Genomic DNA, 18,095 nt, shown 5'->3' with positions numbered 1-18,095 from the left:
GAGTCACTGGAGAACCCCAGAGGGCTGGCTGTGAAAAGAGCCCCTCGGCTTGCCAGGGTTTTTGGTAATAGCTGGAACATTTTTATAGGCGCATCATTATTGAGTTCCAGTCTAAAGGCGTATTGGCTCTAGGCAAAGTTTCATGTACCCTATTATATTGCAGATACAAATGCATCTCTAGATTAATTGTGACAGTCAAGTCCTTCATCTTCTATGGGCAAAAATTTTGAAAGCATAATTCTCTGTAGCAAATTAGCCTTGAGCTGAGAGATAGATTTGGCCTAAAAACCAAAATCATCAAGTAGATAATCTTTGACGCCTCACTTTGTGGCCCTTTTCTCTCCCTTTTAAATCATCCTTTGGCAGACTCTCCAGCCTCCAGTATTTTCATCCTGATCTTGGTCCCTCTCAAGAGAAATGCTTTAATAGTTTACCAATAATAATTGCCTAATTAGTATTACATCATGATATTCTACCCAAGAGTATATGGATTTAAGAAGAAGCTTTGTAGGAAAGGAATCCAAAGAAATGATATGTGGTAGAATCTCAGTGACTATATTCATTCATGGAACATTAATTACTGCTCAGATGCTGGGAAGACAAAGATGTGGTTCTAACCTTTGAGACTTTCACTGTCCAGTAAGGGAAACAGAAACATAAAAAACTAATTATATAATAGAACGAGATTAGTTTTAATCATAGAAACGAGATAATGGATTGATTTATTGTATTTGGAGTAAGAATCTGAATTGAATAGAGGAAATCATGAGAGACTTCATGTAGAAAGTGACAGTTGAGATAAATAATCTATGGTAATAAATAATGGGAGAATTTTAAGCACCCAATACATTTAAGGGGTGAAGCTGAGTATCTTCCAAGAGGGGAAAGAATTTTGAGCCCTGGGACTCCCTTGGACTCTGAGGAATCACATTGGGTAGAAGAACCCTTATTCTGCCTGCCCTGAAGCAGCACCAAGAGCAGCAAAACCTGAAACTGACAGCAGAGCCAGAAATGACAAAGAGCAGGAGGTGTTTTACTTAGCTCTCTCTAAGGGAAACAGCAATGTCCATAACATTAAAAAAATGCTGGGAAGGCTACTCTACGCCCTCATAAGTCCAGATTTATTAAGTGCACTAAAATGGTGCTGCCAAAAGGAAATAACTGGAGAATTTTCTGGAGCCAAGGCGGGCAGAATATGCAGTGATGAGAAGTTGGAAAGCAGTATTATCATTTTCCAGACTGGATTTCACTTTGTTCCACTTCAACCAATGGCCACCTTGGTCCAACACAAAATTTAAAAAAGACCATAGCGTGCCTTTGTTCCAAATGAGAAGATGGAAAATAGCACATACAATAGAAGTAAGGAAATCCTTCTGCAAGCTTCCTTGGCAGGAAAAGGTGCTAGGGCAGGGCCGGGAAAAGGTGGAGGAGTAAAGAAGGAAAAAGACTGGAACCAGGGGCCATTAACATTTTACACTGAGGCTTTGTGTGATGGTTGTAGACATTGTTGAAAAGCACAGTGATTAGTTATTCCTTACATCAGAATTGACTGTTTGCTTGGCTAATTATTTTAGTAATCTGAAGACCCCCGCTTGTGATAGAAGCAATACTAAGTAGGAACAAAATGATGGAAATAGGTACCAACAGAAAGGTAAGGCTGTGAACTTGAGCTTCTTAGTTTGTGACATGTGGGCTATATCTATAGGAAAGCAAATGTGGAATCTAAAATGGTTTATCTGCAGTTTTTGGCTATTATAACTACTAAACAGACACTTGCACACATAGATGACCTGGCTTTTTTGGACTGAAGATGGTTGAAGAAGTTAAAGAAGTTTCTGAGGAAAGAAAATTATTGCTCACAAGTTTGGCTTGTGTACCTATCTATGCTTGCCAAAGCCAAGCATAAATTATTTTCTATTAGCAATTGTTTTGTTCAATGCGTTTCTTATGTTAAGTTCTCCAAGATGGCTTCATTCACTACACAATTTTTATTTGAGCATCCACTATATTCGAGCACAATTTTTTTTTTTTTACCACTTAAGATGGTACAAGTACAGATTATAGGTGCATTTTGTTTTCAAGGAGATTAATATATAATAGGGGAAATAAGTACAGAGCAAGGTAGACAGTGACAAGTGCCTTGAAAAGAGTATGGTTACTGTGTTACCAACATTCGGAAGAGATTTACTTTACTTTTGATGTTCAGAAGAGATTTTGTGGGTAAAGTAGGGCTAAATTTGGCCTTGAGCAAGCCTAAATGCATATAGATGGAGCTAAGTAGGAAGGTCATTACAGTGGAGCATAGATGCTATAAGTAAAGGCAAAGACACAGGAAAGCTCAAGGTGAGACAGAAATGATGAGTAGATAGTGACTTTACTGGGAAGCAGTCATGCAAGGAAATAGTGGGAGCTAAGTAAGGTGAGGAAGGATACCAATAGGCTATAGACAGCTTTGAACACTGGGTGAAAGAATTTAAACGTTTTTTTCAAGTCATTTGGAAGAAGTCAATGTATTTTTCTTAAAGTTGTTTTATTTTATTGTGCTAAGAACACAACATGTTCTTAATAAGTTCACTTTCTTAATAAATTTTAAGTGTATAATACTGTATTAGCTAAAGGCCTAATGTTGTACAGTAAATCTCTAGAATTTATTCATCTAGCATTTCTGAAAATTTAGGCCCATTGTTTAGCACCTCCCTATTTCTCCCTCCCCCTAGTGCCTGGAAACCACTATTCTATTTTCTTTATCTGACTCTTTTAGATACATCATATATGTGTAAAACTGCAGTTTTGTCCTGCTGTGATCAACTTATTTCCTTCAACATATAATTTCCTCCAGGTTCATTCATTTTGTCACATATTGCAGGATTTCCTTCTTTTTCAAGGTTGAATAATATCCCATTGTATGCATATAGCTTAGTTCCTTTATACATTCATCTACCATTGAACATTTGGTTGTTATCACACCTTGACTATTGTGAGTAGTGCCACAATGAACATTGGAGTGCTAATATCTGTTCAAATCATGATTCCATTTCTTTTGCATAAATACCCAGAAGTAAGACTGCCGGATCATATGGTAGTTCAATCTCTCTCTGTCTCTCTCTGTCTCTCTCTCCCTCTCTCTCCCCCCTCCCACACCCCTCTCTCTGTTTGAATTCTACTACTATTGGGTGGAATGTTCTGCATGTTTGTTAGGACCATTTGGTCTACAGTGTTGTTCAAGTCTGCTGTTTGTTGTTATTGTTGTTGATTTTCTATTTGTTTTTTTTTATCATTATTAAAGGTAGGATATTGAAGTTTCCTACTGTTATCATATTGCTGTTTATTTCTCCCTTCAGTTCTGTCATGTTTGCTTTATATCTTTAGGTGCATATGTATNGAACTAACCCGTTTATCATTACATAATGTCCTTTTTCTGTCTCTTGTGATGAGTTCTGACTTAGTGTATTGTGTCTGATATAAGAATAGCCACCTCTGTTCTCTTTTGATTACTATTTGCATGGAATATCTTTTTTTATCCCTTCACTTTAAGCCTATGTGTGTCTTTATGTGTTTAGAAATAATTAAAATAAATACCTGTAGACAGCATATAGTTGTATCTTGTTTTTGTAATTTGTCCAGGCACTCTACATATTTTACTTTGGGAGTTAACCCATTTTCATTTAAAGAATTATTGATTAGGAAAGATATACTATTGTAGTTTTTGTTCATTTTTTCTATTTGTCTTATAGTTTTTTGTTCTTTTCCTGTCTTGATGCTTTTCTTTGTGTTTTGCTGATTTTTTTTTGTATTTTATATGCTTTGATTCCTCTCTTTTTCTTTTGTGTAACATCTATAGGTGGTTTCTTTGTGGTTACCATGGGGCTTATATAAAATATCTTATAGTTATAACAGTCTATCTAAAACTGGTATCAACTTAAATCCAATAATATACAAAAATTCTACACTTTATTAATATCCTTCTTAGTTATTGATGTTATAATTTATATCTGTTTTGTATCATATATATTATATGAAACATATCATATATTGTATATATTATATACCATTAATATATTTTAAGTCATAGTTATTTTTAACAATATTTTTCTTTTAACTTATATACTATAATTGTCTTTTAACTTACGGAAATAGGTACCAACATAAAGGCAAGGCTTTGAGAATTACCCACCACCATTATAGTAATACAGTATTCTGTGTCTGTCTATATATTTACCCTTGGTAACATATTTTATACTTTCTAATGCTGTTGTATTGATATATATATATCTTTTCTTTTTTTTCAAGTTTTTATTTAAATTATAGTTAATTAACACACAGTGTAATATAGAAACTAACACCCGGTGCTCATCACAAGTGCCCTCCCTAATAGCCATCATCCCTGTAGCCCATTCCCCCACCTCTCCTCCAGCAACCCTTGGCTTGTTTTCTATGTTAAGAACCTGTTTTATGGTTTTCACCACTTTTTCTCCCTATGTTCATCTATTTTACTTCTTAAATTCCACATATGAGTGAAGTCATGTGGTATTTGTCTTTCTCTGACTTATTTTTCTTAGCATAATACTCTCTAGCTCCATTCACGTTGTTGCAAATAGCATGATTTCATTAATCTTGATGGCTGAGTGATATTCCACTATATTAAAAAATACCACATCTTCTTTATCCATTCATCAGTCAATAGACATTTGCACCACTAGAACTGCCTTACAGAAATGCTAAAGGAAATTCCTTCAACTTGAAATGAAAGGACAGTGTTAAGTTAAAGAATTTCCTTTAACATTTCTTGTTAAGACAGGTCTAGTAGTGATGAATTTCTTTACATTTTGTTGGTGAAAGTCTTTATCACCTCTTCATTTTTTTAGGACAGTTTTGCCTGGCACAGTATTCTCGGTTGGCAGTTTTTTCCTTTCAGCACTTTGAATATATCATCCCATTCCCTCTGGCATGCAAGGTTTCTGCTGAAATACCCACCAATAATCTTACAGGATTTCCCTTGTGCTTAAAAGGTTGCTTTTCTCTTGCTGCTTTCAAAATATGCTTTTTATCTTTATCTTTTGACAATTTGATTATAATGTATCTCTGTGTGGATTTCTTGGGGTTCATTTTATTTGGGATCATTTGGGCTTCCTAAATCTGGATGTCCATTTCCTTTCCAAATTTGGGGTTTTCAGTGATTATTTCTTTGAATAAATTTTTTAAATCCTTTTTCTCCGTCTTCTTCTCCTGGACTTCCATAATATGTATATGGGTCTCTGGATGGACCAGAAGCCCCTTAAGTTTTATTCATTCTCTGTGCTCTCTGATTGGATATTTCAAATGAACTGTCTTTGAATTTGTTGAGTATTTTTTTCTGTGCTTTAATCTGCCGTTGAACCTCTTTATGGAATTTTTCAGTTCAGTTACTTTATTCTTCAGATTCATGATTTCTGTTTGGTACTTTTTAATGGTTTTTAATCTCTGTTGAAATTTTCACTTTGTTCATATACTGTTCTCCTGGGCTTCTTGAGCATTTTTATGATGGTTATTTTGAATATTCTGTCAAGTATTTCATGTATCTCTGTTTCACTGTAATCGTTTTTCTGGAGTTTTATTGTATTCCTTTGTTTGAATTGTGTCTCCCAGTTACTTCATTTTCCTTGACTCTGTGTTGGTATATACATATTAGAAAAATATGCCACTTCTCCCAGTCTTCATATATTGGCCATATATAGAAGACTTTCACCAATCAAACTGGCCAGAGCTTGTGTGGTCCTCTCAAATCTTCATGCTGGTCCAAAGTGCCATTTTTGTTCTTAGTGGCCTCCAAACATCTAGATTATGCCTCTGATGGGTTCTGTCAGTGCTCTACATTGGGCTTTGAAGAGTGCTTGTATTCTAATGCAAACCACCTTCTTTGTTCTCAGTGGACCCTAAGTATCTATTCTGGATTCTCTTAACATTCCAAGACAAAAGCCATCCCTTTGGGCAACCCTCAGAGGTTCGAATGTTTGATACGGGGCCCAAACCCACCCCCCACCCTGAGAGAGGCTGAGAGATTTTTTCCCCCACCCTCTTGCTCTGTGCTGAGCCAGGACTCCTCCTGTGGCAAGTGCCTGCTTCCTAGTTCAAACTCCCATTTTTGTTCTCTGTAGCCTGCAAGAATCTAGCATGTACCTAAAATGAGCAGATCAGAGGACTCTAGATGCTGGCGAGAATGTGGAGAAACAGGAACCCTCCTGTACTNGGGGAGAAGAAGGAGGGAAATAGTGGGGGAGAGGGAGAGAGGCAAACCATGAGAGACTCTTGAATGCTGAGAATAAACTGAGGACTGATGGGTGTGGGGGGGAGGGAGGGTGATGGGCATGGAGGAGGGCACTTGTGGGGATGAGCACTGGGTGTTATATGGAAACCAACTTGACAATAAACTATTTATAGAAAAAAAAAAAAAAGAATCTAGCATGTACCAGATCCACTCAGTGCTCTAAGACAGGCAAGATAAAATCCAGTACCTTCGGAAACATCTACAAAATCTGAAATATTGGATATGCAATCTAACTCTTTGCTTTCTCAAGGAGAAGCTGGGATCTGGGGGTTTTCTCCTGGTTATATGGCATTGTTCTGGGTGTGGAAAGAGGGTGTCTTACATTTTCTTACCAGTTTTGATGTGGATGGTTTCACATTTGCCTGGGATCCTGGAGCCTCTTAACTAGTTTCTGTATTTCTCACAGAGGGAATTGATCTGTCTCCTACTGCTGAATTGGTGTGTTCATGAGGGAAAAGAGAGTTCAGGGCTTCCTAATCTACCATCTTGCTTAAGCCACTCTCAAAGGGGGTTTTAGTCAAGGTATTGATATAATCAAAGAGATGATTTCTGAATATTTATTTGTCATGAGTTTTTATAGGTGTACTAGCAAGCATATTGGTGCAGATGAGCCACAGCTAGGTGTGGGTACCAGGAAGTGTTTTTTTTTTTAATAAGGTCATTAAAAAGTACTTCAGTTTCATTGGTCTTGATGTACACTAATCATTAGAGATGGTTTATACAATGTATTTTTACTTCATGTTTCCTTCCTTCATCCATGCATCCAGTCAACATTATCCCAAAGAGATTAATACTTTTCCATGTGGCCAAAACAATATGTTCTCATAATCCCAATTCCTAAATCATGTAAAATGGATTTCTAGGAACTTAAGAATGTTAAGTAAATAGTATCTGGTTAATATGATCAAGATTGAAGGCAAAATCAGGTGTCCCAGTTAAAAGTTTTCTCAACTTGAACAACTCAAATTAAACAGATAATGAATAAATCAACTCTGATTTTTGGCTATGGAGATTCCAGGTCCATATCAAACAAAATGAAATGGAGAATTAAGGCAATTCAGTCCCCAAATTCTCTTAAGAGAAACAGAATTAATAAAAATATTTGAAGAGGTGAGGATTGTGGATTGACTAAATTTAGCTAAATTAGTAATATTTAACAATTACTTACAAAATTATAATTCTTCACTAAGTTTCCCCAATGTTGGGATTACAAATAATAAGATGCTTGTTTAGATAATTTATGAGCTTTTAACATACCTGATTTTCTAATTATGGAAATAATCATGTTCTGTAACTGTCATTTGGCCCTTTATAGGTCAGTGGTCCCAGAATGTCTCCTCATATCCATCCTCTAGCAAACTCTGTCAATATGGCCAAGGTTTTCATCTGAAATGTCCCAGGATGGGGCTTTGAACATCTTCTCTTTAGTAACAACATTTAAGCTCCAAGTGATTCCATCTAATTTCATAGTTTTAAACACCATCTATATGCTAATGACTCCTGCATTTTTATCTCCACTTTAAACCTCTGTGAAATCCCGAGCTATAAATCCCCTTGTTTACTTCATGTCTCCACTTTGATGTCTAAAAAGCATTTCAACTATAACAAATTCAACTGTTTTTTTTCCCTTGAATCGCACTTCCATGCACTAAAAATATTGTACCTCCATTCATCCAATGGTCAAAACTGTTGTCATCCTTGTTTCCTTTCTATCCCATTTTCAGTTCATTACCAGATTCTCTCAGTTCCACCTTTAGACATTATCCAGAAGTCTTACCACTACTTCTACTGCTACCATCTTAGTTTAAGCCATTATCATATCTTTCTTGCCTGGGTTACTGCAATGCTGTCACCAACTGATCTCTATGCTTTTTGCCCTGTACCCCTGACCATCTTTTTCAACTTGGTAGCTAGATTGATTTGCTCACACAGAATAGCTGTAGGCTTCTCATCTCTTTAATATAACTTTCTTCCTCTACAGGGGTTACCTACCAGGCTCAGTTCTGGTTGACACATTAGGCCTGGATTGGTGTGGCTCTGTGCCCAGAGCAATCTGGTTTTATTCACCAACAGCAGTTTACAGTTTCATTTGTACCATTACAGAAAAATGTCTGGAACTTCCCAAACAGCATAATGCTACAGCATATAAAAGGGCTGCAGCATTTTCCTTTCAGAGCCCTCCATATGTGGGCAGCTAGAGTTTAAAGACTCTTGATCCATTTCATTGAGGCTAAGCTAGGAGTTGGGTGGATAATTTCAAGAGGCCAAGTTTTGTTGCTCATTGGCTGTATTCACTTAGAATGCATTTGAATACTATAATTTTCTATTAGCTGGTGTCTTACATCTGTAACATAGAATTATTAAACCTGTTTTTCTGACCACAAAAACCTATATCAGGAAGTTCTCTTGATATTTATTCCCAGGAGAGGTAAGACTGCATTTGCTTTTCATTCATCTTAGTAAACTATGTAAGTGGCAACTGTGGTGTTCTGTCCCACTGTACACACCCAGTTGTGTGCCTGCATACCATTAGCCATGGGACTACATCTGTCTCTTTCATATTCAACATGAGCATTTTCTACTTAGTTTTCAGAGTCCCTTGAGATGTGGTGTCAGTTGTAGGACACGTAAGTCTGACAGGAGAGTATCAATCAATCAAATATTTATTGAGTGCTTACTAAGTGAAAGGCACTGTGCTAAGCTGGGTTTAAGCAGAGTATTAAGAGGAGTTGGAGGAAAAGTGTTCTTTTTTTAGAAACTGTCAGAGGCTCAATGTCAGACAGAGGAGGGAAAGCCATGTAGAATAATTCTTTTCCAGACTGCAAAATTGTGAATTAGGTGTTTTCACCTCCTTGTTTTTTACTTATTTCTTTTTCTTGATTCCTCTTCCTTCATATTGTTCCTGTTTACCTAGGCCCTTCATACTCTCTCCTCTTACAAGTACACTACCCAGTACCAGCATTATTTTCTTAAGATGTAGTTAGGCCTTTGGGGTGGGAGTGGGGGTCCACAATCACACTTCTCCAAATGTCTCATTTCTTTGATGCCATCCCATTGGGTTACAACTTTCTCCCCTAGTTTTATTAATATATTAATGATTGAAAACATTTAGTTTATTTATTTACCAAGGTGAGTTACATTTTAATAGGTATCTTATACAAGACAATATTTACATTTAAAAAAACACCCCAAACCTCTAAAGATGACATTAAAAACACTCTGGCAGATTAGAGGCAGTGAGATTTATTTTTCAGGTAAGTGTGTATTTCTGGAATCCTTCAAATCACACTTCTGTTGGCAGTCATCTCTTTTGTTCAGAGGTATAATTAACTGTATTCACTACTCATTTACTTTTTTTTTCTCCCATGGATTCAATTTGAAAGAAACTTGCAACTGCTTAAATTACCTAATTTCCCTTTCACATTTTCATTTAGCAGGTTGTTGAAAAGAAAAAAAAAACTTGCATTTTAAACCCCAAGAAACCAAGTTTTTTAAATTATTATTATTCATGTATTTGCAATGTATTTGTTGATGTACAGGTGATTATTTCTTTAGATTTTCAAAAATTGCATCTGTATCTCCCAGATCAAAGAATTCTCCCATGAAGTTCGTGCTGAAAACATGATGGGACTCTAATATAGGTTTTAAAACTATCAGGCTTTGCTCAAAATTGATTATAATTTTAGAAAAGAAAAAACGAAGTGAAGTGAGCTAGCTACATGATGCACAAGGGTGAAGAGCCACTTGGAAAGATGGTAGCCAGAGAGAGAATTTCTGGACCAGAAATTCTGCTGATGGGTGTGCAGGTCCATCGTCTTCCAGATATCTTGTTTGATGGACTGAAGCTGTAAAGGTATGAATGGAACAGGGACTCCACTTTCCTGACTGTGAAGGGAAATTCTGAGCTGCAGAAGGAGGAAAGTACAGCCTGGAACACAGGAAGAGATGAGGTCCTCTCTAAGGAAATAAAAGAAACAAGGCATTACGAGTTTGATGAAGTCTTTAAATGTTGAACTTTCTTACAAAGCACTGAAGCTGAGAAAACCTCAAAGAAATCCAGAAGCTGAAGAGAGGCAATACCAGGAATATAAGAAAAGGCTTCTCAGAGACAAGGCAAGGATAAAAGTTAAAAGTTAATCATAAGAAATTGAGTAGAAAATACGAACACAACTAGATTGTAGTATTTTCTTTCAGTCTTTCTTCCTTGTCTTCCATGTAGAATATTTTAAAATTTTTTGAAAAAATGACCATCAGTTTTATAGAAGAAACACTACTAATTGGATTTTGTGCATTTTCTTCTTCTCTAGGTAATCCATCATGTTGGTGTTGGACCTAGACTCTCACTAACAGCAAAACCTGGAAGCGTATGGTGGCCTCAGTATTCAAGAAATAGTAACATAGGAGCCAACAGAACACATAGCCAGGTTTGCCTTGTAGATCTAACTAGTAAAGGATAGTAACCTAAAAATCCCCAGAACACCCACTATAGACAGTATTGCTGGTGGGCACATTTCAGATATAAATTTGAAAACTTTAGAGTATCCTATTTAGAAAAATATCTTGGCATGCTGGAGCTTGTGGGTTTGCAGATGCCTGGCACTGATAGTATTTGTCCCATTGCAGGGTGGTCAGGGCTAATGTCATGCAGATTAACAAATGTGTTTTTCATTCTCCTCTAACAGTCTTCTTGAGACCACAGGCTTAGACCGCAGGTCAGAAATCCAAGACAGGACTCAGAATGTGTGTGCAAGTGGCTTAGAGGAATCCTGCACTGAGGAGCCGGCTGTCCTTGTGACTGAGCAATTAAAAGAACTTTCTCCCACATGGTAAAAGAGCCAACTCCACCAGACTGACGGCTACACGTGATAGTTCATGTCTTGGGTGCTTTTTGAAGTTAACTGAGTGGATTCTTTTACGTTTTCTCAGAGAGCTAAATATGTCCTCTAGCCTTGCCTCTTAAATTTATTTTTCATGTAGTGCTGCTTACAAATTCCACAAGTTTATTTAGTTGAAGAGTCTGCTCATAAAGTATAGGAAAATCTGTCTCATAGTTATTTGGATTAGTGATAATGAATGATAAAGTGAGCAATGTACCATGCACAACTCTCACATATAGCAGGTACTCAGATGTTGGAGAAAAATAGCTCTCTTCCTACTCTTCAACTTTTATCTTCCCCCATTTCCTAAGATAATCCCCTTTTTAAATCGACTCTTCACATGTGAAATAAACACACCATCTGATAGTTAATTAAAGTAAAGAACCAGAAATTGGGGCACCTGGGTGGCTCAGGTGGTTAAGCGTCCAACTTCAGCTCAGGTCATGATCTCACAGTCTGTGAGTTCGAGCCCTGCATCAGGCTCTGTGCAGATGGCTCAGAGCCTGGAGCCGGCTTCAGATTCTGTGTTACCCTCTCTCTCTACCCCTCCCCCACTAACACTCTCTCTCTCTCTCTCTCTCTCTCTCAAAAATAAAATAAAAGCATTAAAAAAAGTAAACAACCAGAAATAAACAAAACTATAGACCAGGATTTCTCCATTTCATTACTGTTGGCATTTGGAGCTAGATAATTCTGTGGGTGGGGGGCTGTCCTGGATACTGCAGTATGTTCAGCAGCATCCTTGGCCTCTACCTACTAGATGCTAGTAGCAACCCCTGGTTATGATATCCAAAAATATCTGCAGACGTTGCCAAATGTTCCCTGAGGGGAACAAAATACCCTTGCTTAAGACACTGCTAAAGACCAAGTGGATTAATCACACCCATCCCTTTTCGTCTCTCCTCAGCTCTCTACTTTTGGGGGAAAAAAAGCAAACAAACAAACATCAGACATTTGTTGAAAACAATAGCAGTAACATTGCCAGAGAGTATGGTTTTTCCAGGGGGTCTCATTCACAATGTGACTGGCACTCTGCACCCAAGTTTTCAGTGTGAATGGTCTCCCCCCAGGACTCGGGAAATGCTGGGTCCCTCAGAGGATAGCTTCAGACCAGGACGCAGGCAGTTCAGTTCTTTACACCTTCCATTTGGAGTCCTGGGCAGTGAGAAACCATGAAACATCACATTTCCAAAGAGCAAGAAAACTCTATTATGTTCACCATCTTTTATGGAAAATCACAGGAAATCATTTCCAAAAATATAGATGAGAATTGCAAGGGTTCTCTGGATAATTTGCAGTTTACCAGTTAGTATCCTTTAAACAGAATGACTCATTGCCTGAGTATTCCATTTATTGGAGAGAGTGGATACTGTCTCAATAATAATTGTCCTCCTATGGTATTCTGGCAAACCATAGACATAAATCCTAGTTTTGGAATGGGATAATTCATTGATTGACATTTATTCCAGGATAAATTACCATCTGATAAAATCCACAATTCTAAATCCCACCAGTAGTTTCAGATACATCTGTTTGCAATTATCCTATCATTTGCTAGTTATTTCTTCTGATGGTTCACAGCTCTCTATATTCTCTGAATGTGTTAAAAGCCAATGGCTCTCCTTTAGCTTGAATTTTCCTTCTCTTTAACTAGTCCCATTCTTGGCACCCACATAAGCTTCTTTAATATATTAAGCTCTTGGGTCAGTGGTCTAATTAACATTCAAATAGCTTTCAGTTTCTTGTAATCTACAACCCCAAGGTCATAGGGCATCTTCTTTTTGATATTTAATGGGCTATTTACCTTATTACCATTTCCCCAAGTATCCACAGAGTCTCAGTTTATAAAAATTTCCAAAACCACACAGGTATGATGCAAGATAATTATTATTATTTTTTGTTATTCATTATTTTAAAATCCAGGTTTTATTGTATGCAAAAACAGCCAGGTAGAGACCCATTGCCTTGATCTTACTTTCCCTGACAAATCCTTTCCCTCCATCTCTAACAGTGCTGTATGCAAAAAGTCTTTGAACTGTATTCATATTGCCTTCATTCCCTGAAAATTTCTAGGGATTTATCCACTGGGAAATGATCAGTCATTTTACACTGGTGAAATCCAGATAAGCTGGAATATGACAGCAGCACGATGGGGGAGGTTGTGTGCTACACATGTATGCATGAATGTAAAGGGTAGAATTCGGTTTCATAGTAGATGCTGAGAAGCAGAGAATACGGTGGGAGTTACTTGGAATATGAGAGCAGGAGGGGCTGACTTCAGAGATGTGATGTTAAAGTTGAGTTGTGATATGGGCTCAACTGTACAGCTCTCCTATTGGCCAGCTTCATTTCTGACCACTCTCGTTTGCTATTTAAAGACGTGTGTATGGGGGCGCCTGGGTGGCTTAGTCGGTTAAACGTCCGACTTTCGCTTAGGTCATGATCTCGCGGTTCGTGGGTTCGAGCCCCGCGTCGGGCTCTGTGCTGACTGCCAGCTCAGAGCCTGGAGCCTGTTTCGGAGTCTGTGACTCCTTCTCTCTCTGACCCTCTCCTGCTCACGCTGTCTCTCTCTCTCTCCTAGAAATAAATAAAACATTAAAAAAAAAAAAGACGTGTGTATGTGTGTGTGTGTGTGTTAAATGTTTCTGCTAAATGTTTATTTCTTTAGTGCACTCCAAACACAATGAAAGGGAATAAACACACTGCCAAAGCTACTTTTCTGTTTGACGCCAGAATGCATCATTCTTGCTTTTCTTTAAAATCATGATTACCGTCATTGTTTTCATAAAGGGAGATATTCATCGCATGACTATTTGTAGGACACAGTCCTCAGCCAGGTGACTGAGGACTTGCCCTTATGCTATAAATCAGATGTTTTAATACTTCATGCTCTCTTTCAAGGTACCATGTTAGTTGCACGCAATGTTTTGTAATTTCCTATCCTCCCATCTTTTCTCTTAGCTAATTTTAGGCAAATCTGTTCAACACTTTCATTATCCTAATCCTGCTTTTAACTCTTTCATCCTGTTGCTTTGCCCATTGTCTGGAATGTTCCCTTTTCCCATGTTTTCTTCCAAAGAATTCCTGATTTATATTTCACAAGGAGACTCTGAGCCATAGATGAGAAGTTTACATGGCCCTAGTGGTATCCCACTGAAAGGGTGTGAAGGAGATTTACGAGACCAGAGGTTTCCATTCTTGAAGATCTTATGTGACTTGTAAGACTCAAAAGGGCAACATGCTATTCTTGTTGAACTCTGTTCTGGAGTGAGGGCATTTTAGAGATATGCAGCCAAGTGCTGGAGCTGACAGAGTATATCAATGACCAACTTTATTTTAGTCTTAACACATAGTAAGGAAATGACTCCTTCATTCTACTGGAAACAAAGGGCAGGCATAACAGGAATATAATACATATTGGTTATTTCTCCTTTGTATCCATTGTTTGCTTTTCATATGTAATACTGATGTTCATGCATTTTTTATTTTGTAAACTTCCCAAAAAAGAGGAACTATGACTGTATACTTATTTTGTGCTTTTTCCAAACAGGGTGATAGATAGATAATGTGTTTTGCTGATGATGCTGTTTGACTGAATAATCCTTTCCTATTAGTGTAGTGCTAACTGACACTGATCACTGTCCACCATCTTTTGTTCCTGATTTCTATAAACACTTCACAAATTTAATTTATTCAACAAACATTTGGACATGGGACTTAGAAACTCTGGTTCTCATGAGGTCTGCTCAGGGAAACATGTGAAGACATGTGAAGGTACTTCTAACCCCATCAGGGTATAAACAGAGAACCAAGGGTACTGAATTTGAATTTGTGATCCAGAAACCATGAATTCCATGGTGGCAATTCTAGTGTTCTTTTGTATGATGACCAAAAATCACTGAAGCTCTCTGTGACTCTACTTCTTGTCAGTTCCCCCTACCTTTCCCATATAAAAAGGGAAAGCATGAGGCAAGTTCCTTAATCTTTCTGGGCTTCAGTTTCCTCATGTGTGCAATGGTGATAATAAGAGAATTTACTTCAAAGGGCCATTGTGAAAATTAGATGAGTTAATATATGTAAAGAGTTTAGAATAGTAGGTTGTATATAGGGAGTGTCAGAAAAGTATATGCTATTGTTATCTGGACTATCTCTTAGTATGAGGTAAAAATTAGTCAAGGAAATATCTCTAATTCTCATTAAGTAATTTTTATCTTTGAGAAGAAGCCCCTGGCAATTGAATAGTGATTAGCTATGCTTCTCTAAAGAAACCAATCCTGTACTGGTTTAGGATGAAAGTCCTTTTTACATGTAATGGCCAATGTTACAGAAATGCTGGGGATATTTAGTAGGAAGTTTTACCTAAAGAGTACAAATTGCAGTAAATGTAATAGAAGTTGAAAACATTTGCTCTATTTAATGATGCAGGAACAATTTTTTTTTTAAATATTTTTTATTTATTTCTGAGAGAGAGAGACAGCATGAACAGGGGAGGGTCAGAGAGAGAGGGAGACACAGAATCCGAAACAGGCTCCAGGCTCTGAGCTGGCAGTCAGCACAGAGCCCGACGCAGGGCTCGAACCCACAAACTGTGAGATCATGACCTGAGCCGAAGTCGGACGCTTAACCGACTGAGCCACCCAGGTGCCCCAGGAACAATTTTTAAAAATAAGCCATGGGAAAATTATACTGCAATGATTTCAACACAGAAAGTCTCTGTATTTGTGTTGTATCACACATAGTAATTGTGTGGAGATACTTTTTGGAAAAACACAGTCATTACCATAAATCATTAAAAATAATCAATGGAAAGCTTATTTAGTATAATGTGAGGAAGGAACAGTATGTAGCACTTTTAAGCCAGTATTTGCAGAACAATTTTCCTGAGGTAAAAGTATTTTGTGTTGTAACTACAGAATGGACTATCGTCATCTTAGTCTCTTTAATGCTAATTTGCTTTGGTTTGGGGAGACATGAAAAACTATATATCAAAAGATGAAAAAATAAATATTTCAAGGTGGAGACAAACAGTGTGGAATGCTAAATGAAGGTGGAGAAAAAGTTAGTTACAGACATGCCATAAGGCACAGCATAAATATGAACTGAAAATTTGCCTCTGAACTTCCTAATGGTCAAAATGAAAGGAGAAAGTATGAACTACAACATTCTTTCTGACCATATAATAAATAGACCACTGAGTTGTTAAGAGAAGCGATGGGTTTCCTGGTACTTAGGTCTCATAAAAATCACTCCTATAGGTTTTACAAAGGGGACAGTGGATAATGTGGTGGATGCTCTTTTTGGTCACCAAGCTACCATAAACATGATAATGTTACAATCTTCTCTTTATTGCATCCCTCAGAGAGGCCAATGGCAGAATGTCAACTCACTTCAGTAGCAGCAACTCTGAAGAGATCAAAGTAAGGAGGCCTCGGTAGATATGATACCCTGACTGAGTAACCTGACCATTACTTCTTGCAGCTGAATTTTAGGGAATCCCTGAAGACTGGTGAAAAATGTACTGAACTTGGAGGCAGAAGACATATGCTCTGTCCTGGTTCTGCCTCTGAGTAGAGGTTACATCTACTCTTGCCCCAGGTGGGTATCCCAGAAGCAAACTTCTAAACTTCTATTTAGGTACAAGTAACCTATTATGAAGATAATTTTGTAAACAAACAAACAAACAAACAAAAACCCCCAAAAGCCCAAACTCTGAATTTTGTACCTTATACCAGCTAGTTCTTGGCTGTCCTGGGCTGGGAAGTGAGGGAACCAGCAATCCATTTCTGGTTTTCTGTATAAGGCAAAGGCTCTGGGGCCCAAGAACAATTCTCTAAAGTCCCAAGGGCAAACTGTTAACTACCAAGCAAAATGAACTCCCTCCAGTGGGGCATCAATAAGGTTTGCACCAACTTCTTTTTTGGGCCTTAGGACTTCATCTGTAACACAAAGTGGTAAGATTTGATGATCTCTATGTAGCGTCAGTATGTGATAATAAATTCTGCAGATCTAAGCTTGCTTTTTAACTCCTCTGGGAATACTGTTTAAATTACAGCATGGCTATGTACCTTAAACAAACTGGAAAAGACTTATAGCCTAGTATGAAAGTAAAGGTGATACCATGAACTGGCCAGACTGCTGTTTGTTAATGTAGAAAGGCATCCAAGGGCCTTTATCTTTCCTAGAGGATCCACAGAGGGAATAAGTGTGATACATGGGAGATTACAGGCTGGGGAAGGGCCAAGACTTAAACAGTTGTTAGAAGATGGAACTTTGTAGATTGGATTGAAAGTCAATTATGGAATACTGAATAAAAATTACTCAGCCTTTATGACCACTGATGGTAGTGTTTCTTCTCTCTTTCTTGGAAAAGATTTCATCTACCCTTCTCTAACAGCACATAACAAACCTGCCTGGAGGTTGTACAGGGCTACAGGATGCCCTTGATACCCATACTCCACTGTGTATCTTCCCCATTTTTCTTCCATGCAACCTAGGAGGAAGAGAGGTGGTGAGAAATCTTATTTGCACTTAATCCACTTTCTTTCAGTTTGAGTCTCTGGGAAAAGGCATATCTGTTTATCCTCTAATCTCCAACTTTAGCAGTAGAAATTTTATTCCTAATCAAACATAAAGATTATATGACTATGGACAAGTCACTTTGTTAAGCTTCAGTTTTCTTACATGTTAAAGGAGACATCGTAGTTAGTTATCTATCCCATATGTTTGTCATAAGGGTTAACTGAAATATTGGCTATCCACCACTTAGAACAATTCTTGGCCAATATTATGATGGTCAATATTGTCATCTCAGGGGGGTGATGTTTTGAGATCTGGGCACAGTGGGAGACTTTCTCTCCCACAGATGATATCTGCTAGAATAAACACAAAGACAAACAACTACATTTTTGTTGGTC

Source organism: Crocuta crocuta, unplaced genomic scaffold (genome assembly GCF_008692635.1).
Source record: "Crocuta crocuta isolate KB4526 unplaced genomic scaffold, BGI_CrCroc_1.0 scaffold180, whole genome shotgun sequence".
Classification (NCBI taxonomy): Eukaryota; Metazoa; Chordata; class Mammalia; order Carnivora; family Hyaenidae; genus Crocuta; species Crocuta crocuta.
The sequence above is the reverse complement of the archived record's forward strand: the minus strand, read 5'-3'. Positions refer to the sequence as shown.